The sequence below is a fragment of the Tursiops truncatus genome, chromosome X (assembly GCF_011762595.2).
Source record: "Tursiops truncatus isolate mTurTru1 chromosome X, mTurTru1.mat.Y, whole genome shotgun sequence".
Taxonomy (NCBI): Eukaryota; Metazoa; Chordata; class Mammalia; order Artiodactyla; family Delphinidae; genus Tursiops; species Tursiops truncatus.
In genome coordinates, this window is record NC_047055.1 from 82,701,173 (window position 1) to 82,721,144 (window position 19,972).

At 38.4% G+C, this 19,972-nt stretch overlaps 1 protein-coding gene across 26 annotated transcripts in view; it reads left to right on the plus strand.

Annotated features, from left to right (window-relative positions):
* FAM120C (family with sequence similarity 120 member C) overlaps positions 1-19,972 on the plus strand; it is a 139,087-nt gene that overhangs the window by 6,587 nt on the left and 112,528 nt on the right. The window lies entirely within an intron of this gene.

Sequence of the window (19,972 nt, forward strand, 5' to 3'; positions counted from 1 at the left end):
CAAAAGTTATCACTATGAAATCTTTCCCAGCCAAGGTAAATGATGCCTTCCCTTGTGCTACCAGAGTGTTCTTTTTACCTCTCATATTTTTTTCTCTCATAGTATTTTCATATCGCATTATAATTCTCTTTTTTTCCCCTATGCTATGTATTACATCCCTAGAACTTACTTATCTTATGACTGGAAGTTTGTTTGTGATTATCTTTTAATTGAGTTCCAAGAGGGCAGAGATTTTGCTCTAGGGCTTGACACATTATATACAATAATGGTTGTTGAAAGAGAAAGGCAGATAAGGAAGAATTTAGAACCAGTGTTTTATAATGTTATAGTTTCTTTCCATGTAAATTAACTTGATTCCAAATGGAATTGCCAAACTCTGTTAAGTAAAAGTAAGTTTTGTAGCTGCTTAGCAATGCATTTATAGAATAAATTCCCCCTTGGTGTTAGTAATAATAGCTACCACATGGGCTAGGTACCTCACATTATGTCAGATTCATTATGTCATTTAATCATCACAGCCACCCTTCAGGATATGTATTAATCTACGTTTTTTATAGCTAAAATAAAAACAGGCTCAGCATAGTCACTGGCCCAAGGTTGCACTGCTGGAATGTGGTTGAGCCAAGATATGAACCTAAATATATTTGAGATCAAAATCCTTCATCTTTAACATCTCTCAAAACAGTATAGTTGCATTTTAATAACATTTTCCAGAACACTTTTCTTATATTTAGTTTGTGTAGCATAATGGCTAAGAACAGACCTTGGAGCCAGACTGCCTGGGTTTAAATCCTTGTTCTTTTACTTACTAGTTATATAAATGTGGGCAAGTTAACCTCTCTCTGCCTCAGTTTTCTCATGTGGAAGAGGAGGATAGTAATAAAAGCTACATCATAGACTTTATTGTGAGTATTAAATGATTTAATATAAGTACAGTGCTTAGAACATTATATACCACATAGTAAATGCCATATATGCCAGCTACAGTTACTTTGACCAAAATAACTTGTGTGCCAGGTAGATTGGACATGGACATTTCACTCTCATGCCTTAAGCTTGGCATGGCATGTAGGGTACTTCTTGATCTGCCTACCATTCTCTTATCAGGACAATGAATGCTTTTCAGCATTTTTTGAACACCTACTCTTGCCAGACCCTGTGCTAAGTACTATAAACAATGGAATTCATTCATTAAACAAATGTTTAATGGGCTCCTACTGTGCACTAGGCACAGTTCAATATTGAGAAGATAAAGCAGTGACCAAAACAGACAGGTTTCTGACCTCATGAAGTTTATATTCTAGTGGGAAAGACAGACAATAAACAAGATAAAAGGACAAAATATATAGTATTTAGGTAGTATAGTAAGTGCTGTACAGAAGAATGAAGTAGGAAAGTGAGATAAGGGAGTGTTGCGGTCAGGTGGGTCTTCTAACCCTCCAGCAGCTCATAGTCTAGTAGGGGAGACAAGTAAGAACATACTAACAATAATAGCCCGGAATATCTTTTCTCTGGCTCTTGTCATAGGCCCAAGGACATAGTGGAAGTGGCAGAACCACAATTTGCATTTCAGACACCAAAACCTTTGCCCTTTCATCTACACCACAAAGAAAATCCCAAAGGTATGGCAGGGATGGCAAACTGACAGCCCATAGCCCCACACATTTTTTTAAAAGAACTTCTTTGATTTTCATTGATCAATAGTGTTCATCAGAATCTGAAGTCAAATAGTGGGTTTGGGTTGAATATTAAGGCATCATCTAGTTGAATGATTTTTCATTTTCTTCTATCATTTAACTTGCATTTTACAAACGCATTTCTTTTTTAACAAATATGAACTTGTTGCCAACATTTTAAAAACTGTGAAACGTTACCAAGAATTCTGACTTTCCAACCACTCTTGAAATATCAGATCCTCTCACAACACTGGTTGACCCCTTTTGCCGAGCCACATTGTCTTCATTTATTGGAGTCTCTACCGATCCATGGTGTCTCCCTGACACAGTGACCAAGTGCCACTTGCCTTTCATGATAACCATCTTCTACATGGCTCCAAGTGATTCCCGCCTCCTGGTATTCACACTCTTGTTTAATCTACCTCCACCCACTGTGTGTGGGCTGGACTTAGTGACTTGCTTTTAATGAACAGACTACAGCAAAAGTGATGAGATGTCACTTCCAAGATTAGGTTATAAGAAACTGCGACTTCCATCTTGTTTGTTCTCTCTCTTTCTCTCTCTCTGGCATTTCTTGCTTGATCACTCTGATGAAGCAAGCTGCCGTGTTGTGGGCTGCCCTTGGGAGAAGCCCATGTGACAAGTAACTGAGGGAAGCCTCTGACCAACAACCAGTGAGGAACTGAGGCCCTCAGTCCAACAGCCCACAAGGAACTGAATCCTGCCAACAGCCACATGAGTGAGCTTGGAAGTGGATCCTTCCCCAGCCAAGTCTTGAGATGACTGCAGCCCCAGCTGACACCTTGATTGCAGCCTGTGAGAGACCCTGAGCCAAAGAACCCCGTTAAGCCACGCTCACAGATACTATGAGAAAATAAATGCTTTTTAAGCCACTAAGTTTTGGGGGTAATTTGTTATACAGAAATAGATAACTAAGACACCACTGATTGTTGTGCTTGTACTTTTTTATAGTAGTTTTGAAGAATATGAAATATTTCTTGTGCCCATATCTGTGAAAAAAAGAAAAATTATCTATACAGGAAGGTCATATATTTAAAGGAAAATCAAAGGGAGCCTATTTCCTAGTGGAAGTGATGAGTATTCCTCTATATCTAAATAAAATGTGTTTGTTGAAAGACTACAATTTAAGACACCATTTAAAAATAAACCGTTGTAAGAAATATGACCAGTATACAAGAATTATGAGTGCTGAAACAAAAAGAACTTTAAAAAGGGCTTGGAATTTCAATAGGTTGTTTTTGAATACAGATAGAATTAAGTAATACTGCCATGAAATGCAATTATATATTACATGAAAAAATTGCCAGGGCTTGAAAGCCTTTTGTAGGTAGTCGTTTAAGAAAAGAGTGTTGAGTACAGCAGAATTTACATTATAGACAAGCATTTGCAAAGGTAGTAGATACTGTTGCTCAGGATGTTAAAGATTGGTGGCTGAACATTTTTGTGACATTGTGTCAAGAAGTTAAATTGTAAAGTTTTAGATTACAACTGGTTACAGCAGATATAAACACTATGCATTTAAAGGTACACTTAGCCTAGCTATGTGTCTAGCCAGTAGTTCTCAAAGTATGGTCTCTAATCAACAGCACTGTACCACCTGGAAACTTGTTATAAATGCAGATTCTCAGGCCTTACCCCAGACCTACTGGAGATGAGGCTTGTTAATTTGTTTCAATAAGCCCTCCAACTGATTCTGATACACCCTAAAGTTTAAGAACCTCCGCACCTAGAATTTTGATGCAGTCTAACTCTTTTGGACTTGCCTCTGACGGGTACATCTAGAAATACCTGGATTTTGTATGTTGAGAAGAGTCTTGAAATTTTTAGTATAGATTGGTCAAAATTAGTGAATATGACTACAGATGGTGCTTCTGCAATAGTGTTACTGTTGGACTTAAGGAAACTTCAGTTTTTTTCAGAAACACTTTACAAAGACTTAAAGCTGTTCATTGTATCACTCCTTAGGATTCCACTTTTTGTGCAAAAATGTTCAAAACGAATCATGTCAAGAACTGGTAATTAACATTGTGGTTTGCACCATAGTTGAATACTTTGCTTGGTGAATTATTAGATTCACGTCATGGAAATCTTCCCTATTATGGAGATTAATTGACCTAGTTGAGGTATGGTATTGAAGATACTGGAAAAGATTACTTATTTGGCATCCAAAAGGCATCCAGCACACCATCAATGACTGAAATAATATATTTGACCTGTTTCGTTGACATTACAATTCACTTTGAATAAAAACAAGGTTGTTCAGAAATACCTTCCAAATGTGTGGTTGTATTTGCTCATTCCTAGCAAAATTATGCCTTTGGGAAACTAATTTGGCAGGAGATAGACTGGCTGACTTTGCTGAAATTGGTTTCCAAGAAATGAATGTGATGGCCTGAATTACATTCCCCCAATTGTGGAGTTGTCTATTGAATTCCAGAAAAGGTTTTCTGACATTATATTCTATGAAAATGAATTAATGTAATAGTTCAGTTAACCTTTCTCAATTGATGTTCATGGTGTGAAAGAATAGCTACAGTGGAGATACTGAATTGCTGTGCTATGGTACTGAAAGTAAAGCATGATGTCACTGAAATACCAGAATTCTGCAATATCTCAGGAGTAGTAACCCTAAATATAAAAAACACTGTGCAAGACATCTATATGTTTGGAAATTCCTACATTTCTAAGCAGCTGTTTTCCATTATGAAATAGGATAAAATTAATCATTCACAGTAAAAGGATTCAAGGCTAAATTCTTTAGTGCACATTGTAACGCAAAAATATAAGACCTAACATTGACCTCTTGGTACATAAGAAAAACATCAGACCTCCTGTTCCAAGTCAAAGGAGAATAAATCAGACGCAAAAATGTAATGATTAAATTTTTCTATTTTGAACTTTTGCTTTTAATTTTGAATTTAAAATGTTAACTCCAGTATTTTGCATGTTTATATTGTTAACACCCACAGCATAGTTTAGGGAAAAAAAATTTCTGGCAGTTGATTTTCTTAACCACTTTCAGTCATTTATGTTAGCTGCAGCCACTGGTTCAAGGACTCTTAGAAATTTCTCAACATCACTGTCCTCTCTGCAACTCCTGTCGTCCTTTCCAAGGTAACCCAAAAGCTACCTTGGACTTTTGTTCTCCTCTTATTCCTAAGAATACCTTTCATCAGACCTTCTGATTTTTCAATACTGAAGATTTTGCTTTGGGCAGAGCAAGTGCCTATTCTGGAATCTACTTGTTTCAAATGATTTCTGAGGACCTGCAGAGAGTAATATGTACCATAGGCTTCATCTCTGCAGGATAAACAGGCTATGTTTTATTTCAGAATGACTTTTTCAGAACCTGTATGCTAGGTATTTTATATAAATAGTTTCATGCAAAGTCTTACAATTAGGTAGGAATATAGCAAAATCTCCATTTTATAGATGAGGAAGTTAAGTGACTTGCCGATGATTTGCCCTACCACTTCAATTTGAGCATAGGTCCACTGGATGCTGAAGTTCCTGCTGTATCTGCTGATTACAAAAGTTATGCTCAGTCTCCAGCCCCTAAATGAGCCACAACAGATTTAATAAATCTAAGTCTTCTTTCTTACATGTGACAAGCAGTTTCACCTACAGAAATGGGCTGGCTTTTGGCAGCCTGAGAGCAATTTAAGGGTACTAAAATTGAGTATTAACTCAATTTTAACACTTTTAATAGCCTTTACTGAACACTGGATCAGTATTCTACCACCTCTAGCTTGACTGCAGTATTTAATGGCAAAGACTCTACCGTGCGTGTGTATGTAGTTAACTGAAACTCCTACAGCTGAGAGGCAAGGCCACTTTGTCAATGTTGCCCGGAATTGACTGTGGTTTTCAATTGCTGCTATTCTTATGTTTTATTTATTTTTTAAAAAATATTTATTTATTTATTTTTGGCTGTATCGGGTCTTAGTTGCGGCATGCAGTCTCTGTTGCGGTATGCAGGCTTCTCTCTAGATGTGGCGTGCAGGCATTAGAGCACATGGGCTCTGTAGTTGTGATACACAGGGTCTCTAGTTTGGCATGTGGGATCTTAGTTCCCCGATCAGGGATGGAACCCACATCCCCAGCATTGGAAGGTGGATTCTTACCCATGGAAGGTGGATTGTTACCCACTGGACCACCAGGGAAATCCCTATTCTTACTTTTTAATTTGACATTATTCCTAGCTTTGTGGTTTATCAGTTTAATTTCTTAATGGTTGTTGAACTCCACAGAGTGTTGATGCAAATTTGCATCAACAGTAGTCTTGGTCTGTAATTTTAAGGTAATTAGACTTCAAGGCACATAGGCCTTGCAGTTGAAATATAAACCATCCATATTTCTATTGCTAAAGCAGACTTACACATCCTCCCCTTGACTTTTCTTATAAAGTGATGCTTCCTTGTCATCTCTGATTTCCTTTTCTTTGGAAATTGAGAACAGGTGGAGAAAGTGGACCACAGAGCCCTGCCTGAGTCAGACACCAGTTTGATGTATTCAACATGGTAGATGGGAGCAAGGCTAGCATCCCAAAGGCATTTGGGATTACCTGGAGGAAGTTGTATTGCAGAGGTCAGAAAGCGGTATTGCCTCTGGATTAAGCTCTCTATGGTCAGGCAGGATTCTAGAGACCCAGATGGGTATAATACCGTCACTGCAACTATTAGGCTTACAATCTAGATATTCTTTATGGCCCTATGCCTATCGTGAAATATTAATCACTAGAATGTCAGCTCCATGAGGACAGGAATTTGGGGCTCCTGTTCACTATTGTATCTTCACATCTAGATCAGTGCCTGGAATGTATCAGTGCCTTACTCATTAAATATTGGTTGAAAGTCTAAATGGTTCATTGATTCCCTATGTTCTATGCACTGGAGGTATAGCAGTAAACAAAACAGACCAAGAAATCCTGGCCTTCTTGGAGCTACATTCTAGTGATAAATACTTATAGTTGCTTTTAATAGAAAATGTTCTTTAATAAAATATTTTCTGAAAGACCCAAAATATAAAATAGATAAAATGGAGAATATGAGCTCAGATTGAAGAGAAAATAGGAGTACTGGGCTTCCCTGGTGGCGCAGTGGTTGAGAGTCCGCCTGCCGATGGAGGGGACGCGGGTTCGTGCCCCTGTCCGGGAGGATCCCACATGCCACGGAGCGGCTGGGCCCGTGAGCCATGGCCGCTGAGCCTACGCGTCCGGAGCCTGTGCTCCGCAACGGGAGAGGCCACAACAGTGAGAGGCCCGCGTAACGCAGAAATAATAATAATAATAATAATAATAGGAGTACCTGTCCTGTCTGGTTATTTGGTCCAATTCTCCATAATCCTGGTTTGGGAAGCAGTTTGAAAGCCAGTGCTGTAGACTACTACATGTGATTGGAAATGAGACATTAAACTTTTCTCAGGGAACTGTTTTCCCTTGAGTTTTATAAATAGGTGTTGCTTCTTCTAGAAAGCATTACCTCACTGACTGGTTAGATGCCTTTCTTCTGTGTTCCCATGGTACACAGAGGTGCTTATAGCTTCTCACATTTAAGTGGCCTACTCTGTGCTGTCTGCATCCTGGCATTTAGTAGTCCCTCAATTCATATTTGTTGGACTGAACAGTAAGCCAGCAATTAAAAGCTATAGGTAGTTGTTCAGGATCTCAACTCCTACTTTCTTTAAAGCTCAGATGTGCTCCTTTTGTGATTTGTTGTTTGCATATGTTGCTGTTTAATCTCACCTAAATAATTTTAGGTCTCCTGGAAAATTGCAAGGTTAACAACTGAACTGGGCCAATTAGGGCCAGGAACTCATTCTGCTTCAGAGGGTAGCAGTCATCATAGATGTGGAAATGGAGCCAGGGTGCTCAGCTATTGCGAGGGGCATTGTGGCTGGAAGGCTTTTTCCTTGCCTTGGTCAGGATTTAATTGCCATCAGTCATTCTAGATTGTATTTTGCTAGGAATAAATTGTCATGCTGTGTGATCTGACTAGAGAGCATTGTTTCTTAAACTTGCCTTCCATCATGACAATCACCTAGGGTTCTTGGAAGCAACCTAAGTACCTCTTGTTGGATGAGTGGGTAAAGAAAATGTGGTATATTCATACAATGGAATATCAAGGAAATCCTGCCATTTGGGACAACATGGATGAACCTGGAGTACTTTATGCTGAGTGAAACGAGCCAGACTCCAAAGGACAAACACTTCATGATACTCTTATGTGAGGAGTCTAAAATTGTCAAACTCTTAGAAGCAGAGAGTAGAACAGTGCTTGCCAGGAGCTGCTGGGAAAGGGAAATGGGGAGGTTTTAGTCAAAGAGTATAAAATTTTGGTTATACAAGATAAATAAGTCCTAGAGATCTACTGCACAGCATAGTGCCTATATTGTATTGTATACTGAAAAATTTGCTAAGAGAGTAGATCTTGTGTTCTTATCACAAGAAATGATAATAGAGGCAGGAGGAAACTTTTGGAGGTAATAGATATGTTTCTGGTGTAGACTGTGGTAATGATATTTACCTCTAAACTCATAAAGTTGTATACATTAATTATGTGCAGCTTTTTGTATGTCAATAAACCTCAATAAATTGGTTTAAAAAAACACATTCCCAGCCTAGCCTTAGACATGCGAATCAGACTGTTCAGGGGAGAGGCCTGGAATAGCAGTTACCTCCAGGGAATGGGGATAAGAGAGCTATTACTTCTCACTGTACACCCTTCTGTATTGTTTAATTTTTTTTAACCTGGAATATGTTCTGCTTTTATTCAGTAGTAATTCCTCTTTTAAATAAATATTGCAATTCATGGTACAAAAATTCAAAATATACAAAAAGATACATGGCAAAAAAAAACAAACCAACTCTCTTCCACTCTTGACCCTAGCCACCAGTTTCTCCTCCTCAGAGATGATCAGTATTATCAGTTTGTTGTGTATTCTTCCAGAGAGACTATGCATATAAAGCAAATATATATAACTATACATATAAATACATTGTATATATACATACATGTTATATACACACAAATATACCTTTAAAAACCACAAATGATAGTATACTATTTACATAATATTCTGTACTTTGCTATTATCATTTAATATATCATGCTGATTTTTTCATATGAGTATGCAGAGGTTTGTCCTTATTTTTCACAGTTCCATCCTATTCCACTGCATGCATATGTTATCATTTATATAATTAGTCCTTTAATTAGATTGTTTCCAGTTTTCAGCTAGAACAAATAATGCTGCAGTGAATACTTTGTACAACTGCAATGCCACTGCTTATATTTCAGCACTGCCTTTGTTGTTCCAAGTGCTTTAAATATCTAAAATAAATCCCTAGAAGCAAAGTCAAAAATTATGTGCATTTGAACTTAAAAGATCTCGCCAAAATGTTCTCCCTAGAGATTATACCATTAATACCCCTGCCTTCAATATTTGCAAGCGTGTGTTTCCCTCACCAATACAGTAATTGCTAATCCTATAGGCAAAATACCATGTTTCTGTATTGTTTTAATTTTTCTTATCACAAGTGAGTTTGATTATCTTTTTATATGCTTAAGATCTATATTTTTAACTTTTCATTTTATATTGGAGTATAGTCGATTAACAATGTTGTGATAGTTTCAGGCGTACAGCAAAGTGATTCAATTATACTTATACATGTATCTACTTTTTTTTCAAATTCTTTTCCCATTTAGGTAGTTACATAATATTGAGCAGAGGTCCCTGTGCTATACAGTAGCTCCTTGTTTGTTATCCTTTTTTTTTTTTTTTGGCCATGCAGCGTGTGGGATCTTAGTTCCCCGAACATGGATCAAACCTGTGACCCCTGCAGTGGAAGCGGAGAGTCTTAACCACTGGACTGCCAGGGATGTCCCCAGTCTTCTTTTATAAGGACACTTGTCATTAGATCAGAATGATCTTATCTCAAGATCTTTACCTTAATTGTATCAGCAAAGACCCTAATTTCAAATAAATTCACATTCTGAGGTTCTAGATGGATATATCGTTTAAATTTATTTATTTATTTTTGGCTGCGTTCAGTCTTTGTTGCTGCACACGAGCTTTCTCAAGTTGTGGTGAGCGGGGGCTGCTCTTCATCATGGTGCACAGGCTTCTCACTGCGGTGGCTTCTCTTGTTGCAGAGCATGGACTCTAGGCGCACAGGCTTCAGTAGTTGTGGCACATGGGCTCAGTAGTTGTGGCTCACAGGCTTAGTTGCTCCACAGCATGTGGGATCTTTCCGGACCAGGGCTAGAACCCGTGTCCCCTGCATTGGCAAGCAGACTCTTAACCACTGTGCCACCAGGGAAGTCCCTCCATTTTAAATATAGCCGTGTGTACGTGTCAATCCCAAATTCCCTAACTATCCCTTCCCCCAACCCTTTCCCCCTGGTAACCATAAGTTTGTTCTCTAAGTCTGTGAATCTGTTTCTGTTTTGTAAGTAAGTACCTTTGTATCATTTCCTTTTAGATTCTGCTTATAAGCGATATATGATATTTCTCTTTCTCTGTCTGGCTTACTTCACTCATTATGACAATCCCTAGGTCTGTCCATGTTGCTGCAAATGGCATTATTTCTTTCATTTTAATGGCTGAGTAATATTCCCTTGTATATATGTACCACATCTTCTTTACCCATTCCTCAGTCGATGGACAGTTAGGTGGCTTCCATGTCTTGGCTATTGTAAACAGTGCTGCAATGGACACTGGGGTACATGTATCCTTTCGAACCACGTTTTTCTCCGGATATATGCCCAGGAGTGGGATTGCTGGATCATATGGTAGCTCTATTTTTAGTTTTGTTGTTTTTTCTTTTTGTGATACGCGGGCCTCTCACTGCTGTGGCCTCTCCCGTTGTGGAGCACAGGCTCCGGACGCGCAGGCTCGGCAGCCATGGCTCACGGGCCCAGCCGCTCCGCGGCATGTGGGATCCTCCCGGACCAGGGCACGAACCCGCGTCCCCTGCATCGGCAGGCGGACTCTCAACCACTGCGCCACCAGGGAAGCCCTATTTTTACTTTTTTAAGGAACCTCCATACTGTTATCCATAGTGGCTGCACCAATTTACATTCCCACCAACAGTGTAGGAGGGTTCCCGTCTCTGCACACCTGCTCCAGCATTTATTGTTTGTGGATTTTGGGATGATAGCCATTTTGACTGGTGATATCTGATTGTAGTTTTGATTTGCATTTCTCTAATAATTACGATGTTGAACATCTTTTCATGTGCCTCTTGGCCGTCGGTATGTCTTCTTTGGAGAAATGTCTGTTTAGGTCTTCTGCCCATTTTTGGATTGGGTTGTTTGTTTTGATGATGTTAAGCTGCTGTTTGTAAATTTTGGAGACTAATCCCTTGTTGGTCACATCATTTGCAAATATTTTCTCCCCATCTGTTGGTTGTCTTTTCATTTTGTTTATGGTTTCCTTTGCTGTGCAAAAGCTTTGAAGTTTAATTCGGTCCCATTTGTTTATTTTTGTTTTTATTTCCATCATTGTTGGAGACGGATTGAAAAAAATATTGCTGTGGTTTATGTCAGAGTGTTCTGCCTATGTTTTCATCCAAGAGTTTTATAGTGTCCAGTCTCACATTTAGGTCTTTAATCCATTTTGAGTTTATTTTTGTGTATGGTGTTAGGGAGTGTTCTAAGTTCATTTTTTTACGTGTAGCTGTCCAGTTTTCCCAGCACCATTTGTTGAAGAGACTATCTTTCCACCATTGTATAGTTTGGCCTCCTTTGTCATAGATTAATTGACCATAGGTGCGTGGGTTTATTTCTGGGCTTTCTATCCTGTTCTATTGATCTATATATCTGTTTTTGTGCCACTACCATACTGTTTTGATGACTGTAGCTTTGTAGTATAGGCTGAAGTCAGGGAGCCTGATTCCTCCAGCTCCATTTTTCTTTCTCAAGATTGCTTTGGCTATTCGGGGTCTTTTGTGTCTCCATACAGATTTTAATGTTTTTTGTTCTAGTTCTGTGAAAAATGCCATTGGAAATTTGACAGGGATTGCATTGAATCTGTAGATTGCCTTGGTAGTATAGTCATTTTGACAATATTAATTCTTCCAATCCAAGAACATGGTATATCTTTTCATCTGTTTGTGTTGTCCTCGATTTCCTTCATCAGCTTCTTATAGGTTTTGGAGTACAGGTCTTTTGTTTCCTTAGGTAGGTTTACTCCTAGGTATTTTATTCTTTTTGATGTGATGGTAAATGAGGTTGTTTCTTGAATTTTTCTTTCTGATCTTTCATTGTTAGTGTACAGGAATGCAACAGATTTCTGTGTATTAATTTTGTAACCTGCAACTTTACCTAATTCATTGATGACCTGTAGTAGTTTTTTGGTAGCATCTTTAGGATATTCTATGTATAGTATCATGTCATCTACAAACAGTGACAGTCTAACTTCTTGAAAATCCTTGCATCCCTGGGATAAATCCCACTTGATCATGGTGTATGAGCCTTTTCATGTATTGTTGGATTCGGATTGCTAGTATTTTGTTGAGGATTTTTGCATCTATGTTCATCAGTGATACTGACCTATAATTTTCTTTCTTTATGGTATCTTTGTCTGGTTTTGGTATCAGGGTGATGGTAGCCTCACAGGATGAGTTTGGGAGTTTTCCTTCCTCTGCAGTTTTTTGGAACAGTTTCAAAAGGATAGGTGTTAGCTCTCCTCTAAATGTTTGATAGAATTCGCCTGTGAAGCCATCAGGTCCTGGACTTTTGTTTGTTGGGAGTTTTTTAACCACAGTTTCAATTTCAGTGCTTGTGATTTGTCTGTTCATATTTTCTATTTCTTCCTGGTTTAGTCTTGGGAGATTGTACCTTTCTAAGAATTTGTCCATTTCTTCCAGGTTGTCTATTTTATTGGCATACAGTTGTTTGTAGTAGTCACTTATGATCCTTTGTATTTCTGTGGTGTCAGTTGTAGCTTCTCCTTTTTCATTTGTAATTTTATTGATCTGAGTCCTTTTCCTTTCTTTTCCTTTTTTCTTTTATTTGGTTGTGTGGGGTCTTAGTTGCGGCAGGCGGGCTCCTTAGTTACAGCACATGGGCTCCTTTAGTTGAGGCACGTGGGCTCCTTAGTTGTGGATTGCCAGCTCCTTAGTTGCAGCATGCAGACTGCTTAGTTGTGGCATGCAAATTCTTAGTTGTGACATGCATGTGGGATCTAGTTCCCTGGCCAGGGATCCAACCCGGGCCTCCTGCATTGGGAGCACGAAGTCTTAATCACAGCGCCACTGGGGAAGTCCCTCCCCTTTTTTCTTCATGAGTCTGGCTAAAGGTTTATCAATTTTCTTTATCTTTTCAAATAACCATCTTTTAGTTTCATTGAACTTTGCCATTGTTTTCTTTGTGTCTATTTCATTTATTTCTGCTCTGATCTTTATAATTTCTTTCCTTCTACTAACTTCGGGTTTTGTTTGTTTTTCTTTCTCTGGCTGATTTAGGTGTAAGGTTAGGTTGTTTATTTGAGATTTTTCTTGTTTCCTGAGGTAAGATTGTATTGCTGTAAACTTCCTTCTTAGAACTGCTTTTGCTGTATCCCATAGGTTTGGATCATTGTGCTTTCATTTTCATTTATCTCTATGTATTTTTTTACTTCCTCCTTGATTTCTTCAGTGATCCATAGGTTGTTGTTTTTTTAATTTTTTTTAACATCTTTACTGGAGAGTACTTGCTTTACAATGTTGTGTTAGTTGCTGCTGTATAACAAAGTTAATCAGCTATATGTATACATATATCCCCACATCACCTCCCTCTTGCGTCTCCCTCCCACCCTCCCTATCCCACCCCTCCAGGTGGTCACAAAGCATGGAGCTGATCTCCCTGTGCTATGCAGCTGCTTCCCACTAGCTATCTATTTTACATTTGGTAGTGTACATATGTCAATTGCACTCTCTCACTTCTTCCCAGATTACCCTTCACCCTCCCCATGTCCTCAGGTCCATTCTGTACGTCTGTGTCTTTATTCCTCTCCTGCCCCTAGGTTCTTAGGAACCATTTTTTTTTTAGATTCCATATATATGTGTTAACATATGGTATTTGTTTTTCTTTTTCTGACTTCTTACACTCTGTATGACAGACTATAGGTCCATCCACCTCACTACAAATAACTCAATTTCGTTTCCTTTTATGGCTGAGTAGTATTCCACTGTATACATGTGCCACATCTTCTTTATCCGTTCATCTGTAGATGGACACTTAGGTTCCTTCCATGTCCTGGCTATTGTAAATACTGCTGCAATGAACATTGGGGTACATGACTCTTTTTGAATTATGGTTTTCTCAGGGTATATGCCCAGTAGTGGGCTTGCTGGATCATATGGTAGCTCTATTTTTAATTTTTTAAGGAACCTCCATACTGTTCTCCATAGTGGCTGTATCCATTTACATTCCCATCAACAGTGCAGGAGGTTTCCCTTTTCGCCACACCCTTTCCAGCATTTATTGTTTGTAGATTTTTTGCTGATGGCCATCCTGACCGGTGTGAGGTGATACCTCATTGTGGTTTTCATTTGCATGTCTCTAACGATTAGTGATGTTGAGCATCCTTTCATGTGTTTGTTGGCAATCTGTTTATCTTCTTTGGAGAAATGTCTATTTAGGTCTTCTGCCCATTTTTGGATTGGGTTTTTGTTTTTTTTTGATATTGAGCTGCATGAGCTGCTTGTAAATTTTGAAAGTTAATTCTTTGTCAGTGGCTTCGTTTGCAAATATTTTTTTCCCATTCTAAGGGTTCTCATTTCGTCTTGTTTATGGTTTCCTTTCCTGTGCAAAAGATTTTAAGTTTCATTAGGTCCCATTTGTTTATTTTTTTTTTAATTTCCATTTCTCTAGGAGGTGGCTCAAAGAGGATATTGCTGTGATTTATCTCATAGAGTGTTCTGCCTATGTTTTCCTCTAAGTGTTTTGTAGTGTCTGGCCTTACATTTAGGTCTTTAATCCATTTTGAGTTTATTTTTGTGTATGGTTTTAGGGAATGTTCTAATTTCATTCTTCTACATGTAGCTGTCCAGTTTTCCCAGCACCACTTATTAAAGAGGCTGTCTTTTCTCCATTGTACATTCTTGCCTCCTTTCTCAAAGATAAGATGACCATATGTGCCTGGGTTTATCTCTGGGCTTTCCATCCTGTTCCATTGATCTATATTTCCATTTTTGTGCCAGGACCATACTGTCTTGATTACTGTAGCTTTGTAGTATAGTCTGAAGTCAGGGAACCTGATTCCTCCAGCTCCATTTTTCCTTCTTAAGATTGCTTTGGTTATTCGGGGTCTTTTTTGTTTCCATTCAAATTGTGAAATTTTTTGTTCTAGTTCTGTGACAAATGCCATTGGTAGTTTGATAGGGATTGCATTGAATCTGTAGATTGCTTTGGGGAGTATAGTCATTTTCACAATGTTGATTCTTCCAGTCCAAGAACATGGTATATCTCTCCATCTGTTTGTATTATCTTTAATTTCTTTCATCAGTGTCTTATAGTTTTCTGCATACAGGTCTTTTGTGTCCTTAGGTAGGTTTATTCCTAGGAATTTTTTTTTTTTGCTGAAATGGTAAATGGGGGTGTTTCCTTAATTTCACTTTCAGATTTTTCATCACTAGTGTATAGGAATGCAAGTGATTTCAGTGCATTAATTTTGTGTCCTGCTACTTTACCAAATTCATTGATTAGCTCTAGTAGTTTTCTGGTAGCATCTTTAGGATTCTGTATGTATACTATCATGTCAACTGCAAACAGTGACAGTTTTGCTTCTTCTTTTCTGATTTGGATTCCTTTTATTTCTTTTTCTTCTCTGATTACTGTGGCTAAAAATTCCAAAACTATGTTGAATATAGTGGTGTGAGTGGGCAACCTTGTCTTGTTCCTGATCTTATAGGAAATGGTTTCAGTTTTTCACCATTGAGAATGATGTTGGCTGTGGGTTTGTCATATATGGCCTTTATTATGTTGAACTAAGTTCCCTCTATGCCTACTTTCTGGAGGGTTTTTATCATAAATATGTGTTGAATTTTGTCAAAAGCTTTTTCTGTATCTATTGAGATGATCATATGTGTTTTCTCCTTAAATTTGTCAATATGGTGTATCATGGTGATTGATTTGCGTATATTGAAGAATCCTTGCATTCCTGGGATAAACCCCACTTGATCAATGTGTATGATCATTTCAGTGTGTTGTTGGATTCTGTTTGCTAGTATTTTGATGAGGATTTTTGCATCTATGTTCATCAGTGATATTGGCCTTTAGTTTTCTTTTTTTTGACATCTTTGTCTGATTTTGGTATTAGGGTGATGGTGGCCTCGTAGAATGAGTTTGGGAGTGTTCCTCCCTCTGCTGTATTTTGGAAGAGTTTGAGAAGGATAGGTGTTAGCTCTTTTCTAAATGTTTGTTAGAATTCGCCTGTGAAGCCATCTGGTCCTGGGCTTTCGTTTGCTGGAAGATTTTTAATCACTGTTTCGATTTCATAAAGTAGAATTGTGGTTGCTAGGGGCTGAGGGAGGGGGAAATAGGAATTGTTTAATGGGTATAAAGTTTCGGATTTGTAAGATGAAAAAGTTCTGGAGATCTGTCTCAAAGTGTGTATCCTTAACACTACCGAAGTGTACACTTTGAAAAGTGGTTAAGGTGGTAAATTTTATGTTATGTAATTTTTCTATCATAGTAAAAAACTTATATTAAAAAAAGCTAAAATAAAGTAGATGAAACAAGATTGACTTAACGTTGATATATGAAACGGGATACTGGTATCATGAAGGTTCATTATGCTATTCTCTTTACCTTTTTATTTTACAATTTTCCATAATCAAAAGTTTTTAAAATGAGTTAGTGAGCATGGGCTTTGTGGGCAGAATTTGAATCCTAACTCCAGTTTTTAAAAATAGAGATATAATTCAGATACCATAAAATTTGCCATTTTAAAGTATACAATTCAGTGGTATTTAGTCTATTCCACAGAGTTGTGAAACTATAACCACTATCAAATTCCAGAACATTTTTATCATCCCAAAAGGAAACCCAGTACCTGCTAGCAGTCATTCTCCAATCTTTCTTCCTCCCAGTCCCTGGCTGTTTCCCATCTTTATGTATTTTCCTGTTCTGTACAATTCATTTAAAAGTGTGTTTGGCTGCTTTCACTTTATAATTTTTTCAAGATTAATTCATGTTGTAGCATGAATCAGTACTTCGTTCCTTTTTATGGTTGAATAACATTCCCTTGTATGAATATACCATCTTTTGTTTATCTGTTTGTTAGTTGATGGACATTTGGGTTTTTTCCACTTTTGACTGTTACGAATAATCCTGCTATGAACATTCACGTATAAGTTTTCTGTTTGTTTGTTTGTTTTTTGCGGTACGCGGGCCTCTGACTGTTGTGGCCTCTCCCGTTGTGAAGCACAGGCTCCGAACGCGCAGGCTCAGTGGCCGTGGCTCACGGGCCCAGCTGCTCCGCGGCGTGTGGGATCTTCCCGGACCGGGGCACAAACCTGCGTCCCCTGCATCGGCAGGCGGACTCTCAACCACTGCGCCACCAGGGAAGCCCCATGTATAAGTTTTTGTGTGAACATGTTTTCAGTCCTCTTGGGTGTATACCTATGAGTGGAATTACTGGATCATATAATAACCCTATGTTAACCGCTTGAAGAACACCTAGACTGTTTTCCAAAGTGGCTGCACAATTTTACATTTCCACCAGCAATGTACGGAGGATTCCAGTTTCTCCATACCCTCGTTATTTTACATTTTAAAACTTATAGCCCATCCTAGTATGTGTTAATTGGTTTTCTCATTGTGGTTTTTTGATTGGCATTTCTCTAATAACTAATGATGTTGAACATCTTTTCACGTGCTTATTGGCTAGCTTCACTTTTTAGCTGTGTGACATTGGTCAAGTTCTTCAACCTCTGAGCCTCGTTGTTCCATCATCTGTAAAAGGGAGGTAATAATGCATCATGATGTTATTGCAAGGTTAATGGACATGAGGTGTACTTGGAACAGTGCCTGGTATATAGTAGGTACTCCGTTGATACCTAATATTACTTTGCTACTTGAGCTCTAAGTAAGCCGCAATCCAGGCAGCCTTTTCCCAGTGAATTTTGTACATCAGTTGTTGAAGTCAAATACTGAGATGATGGTGCCCTTTCATTTGCCAGGGCTGCTTTCCTTTTTTACAGCCTCTGTAGGCCTTTCTTTGCTATTCTGTCAACTCTAGCTCTGTGTCCTTTCTAGTGCTGGTTAGGACCATGGAAGATACCCAACGAGAGGCAGAAGGAATCTATGGCCTTAAAACTTGCAGATGATGGTATTGTCAAATTACTTCCTTGACTGTGTCAGCTGTCTCAGTGCTATAACAGTTAAGAGGAGAGAAATAATGAAAGAATTTATGTAAGAGGTGGTAGCCCTATGGAAAGTATTTGGAACGTTGGGCAAGACAGGCAATATGGCAGTCCAGGCAGGGAAACCAAGTGAGCAAAGAAAAGGAAACAGTAATCTTGGAGAAGGGTAGTTAGGAAACCAGCCTGGTAGGAGTAGGGTGTTGGGGAATTGTGAGGGATTATTTGTGAGATTCTTATTCTATTGTTTTCCATTACTTACCCCAGAATATGTAGTGAAAGAAGTTTTATATCTGGAATCATGAGATTTTTGTTCTAATCTTGGTTCTGCTGCAGATTAGCTAGATAACCATGTCAAGTCATCTGTCATTTCTAGGGGGCTAGTTGCTTAAGCAGTAAAATGAGTAATTGGGCATATGTATATCAAATCACCTTGTTGTACACTTTAAATGTCTTATAATTCTATATGTCAATTATATCTCAATAAAGCTAAAACTTTTTAAAAAATGAGTAATTGGGATAGGTCAATGATTCTTAATTGCGAGTGTGCATCAGAACCTACTGGAAGCTATTTTGGAATATAGGCATTTTGATCACACTTGGGAAATTGTTTCAGCAGATCTGAGGTGAGACACAGGTTTTTATATTTTGAAAATGCTTTCCACATGGTTGTGATTTATATTCCTAGTGTTATAAGAGCCATTCGATTTGTTAAAGATCACTAGTCCTTGGCTTTCTGGAGTTGAAATCACTTGGATGGTGGCATAATCAGCTTTAGACCAGCTAAAGGTAATGTGTTGTAGCAGAAAGAGCATGGGCTTTGGTGTCAGTCTGACCTAGGTTCCTGTTTCCCAGCTCTGTAGCCCTAAACATGCCACATCACTTCTCTGAGCCTCGGTTTCCTCATCAGAACAGTGGGGCTTATAATGCCCACATGGTCAGGCTGTGATGATGAGAGAGAACATATCACACTTAGTACTATGCCTGGTACAAGGTAGATGGATGCCCAATCAGTGACTGGTATGAGAGGTATATGCTGGAAGAAACTGTCACCAGGGGACAGCATAAAACTGTACTCCTACCCTGACCTATCTGGAGTTAATCGTAACTCTAGACATAAATGTGTTGCAGTGCAAAGTAAGGATTTTTGCTTCCTTTGCCTGGATATCAAATAAATACAGACCTTACTTTGCTATCTGCTTACCAGTGTCCCTCCCCCTGTTGTGAGTTAATGTGTGACATGGCTATCTACTGTGACTAGACTCTCTTTCCATAGCTTAGAAAAAGATTAATGTGTTGAAACTCCTGTCAGACTCCAGAAAACTACCATTCCTTTAAAACTTAAATAAAAAAATAGGTCAGTTGAGTTCAACAAAACTATCAAGGTCTGCAAGCTCTAGAGACAAAAATCCAAACTTTGCTCCTTCCAGCTACATGACCTAGGGATGTAATGTAAAATGGGGATAATAATAATAGTTATGGCCTCATAAGATTGTTTTGAGTATTAAATGAGTTAATGCATGTAAAGTAATTGGAACCTTGCTTAACACATAGTACATGTTCAGTATCTGTTAGTAATTATTATTCATATTACTATGCACCAGATCTTATGTGGGAGCCAGGAATACAGAGATTATAAATAAAGTTTCTGCAGTCAAGGAACTTACTGTGGCAGAACCAGTATGCAGACCATTTCAGTATGCTTTATGTACAGCAATAGACACGTGCACAGGAGGGACACTTAACAGTCTGCCTCTATTACATTAAAAATAGTGCTCTCTAGGAAGAAGTTTGGTACAATGGAAAGTGTGCATTCTGGAGTCAGATCAGCTTGGGTTTGAATCTTGTATATACTTACTCAGTATGCAACTTTAGGGGAAGCCAACCTCTCGCAGCCTTAGTTTTTCCATTTCTAAAATAGGGTGAA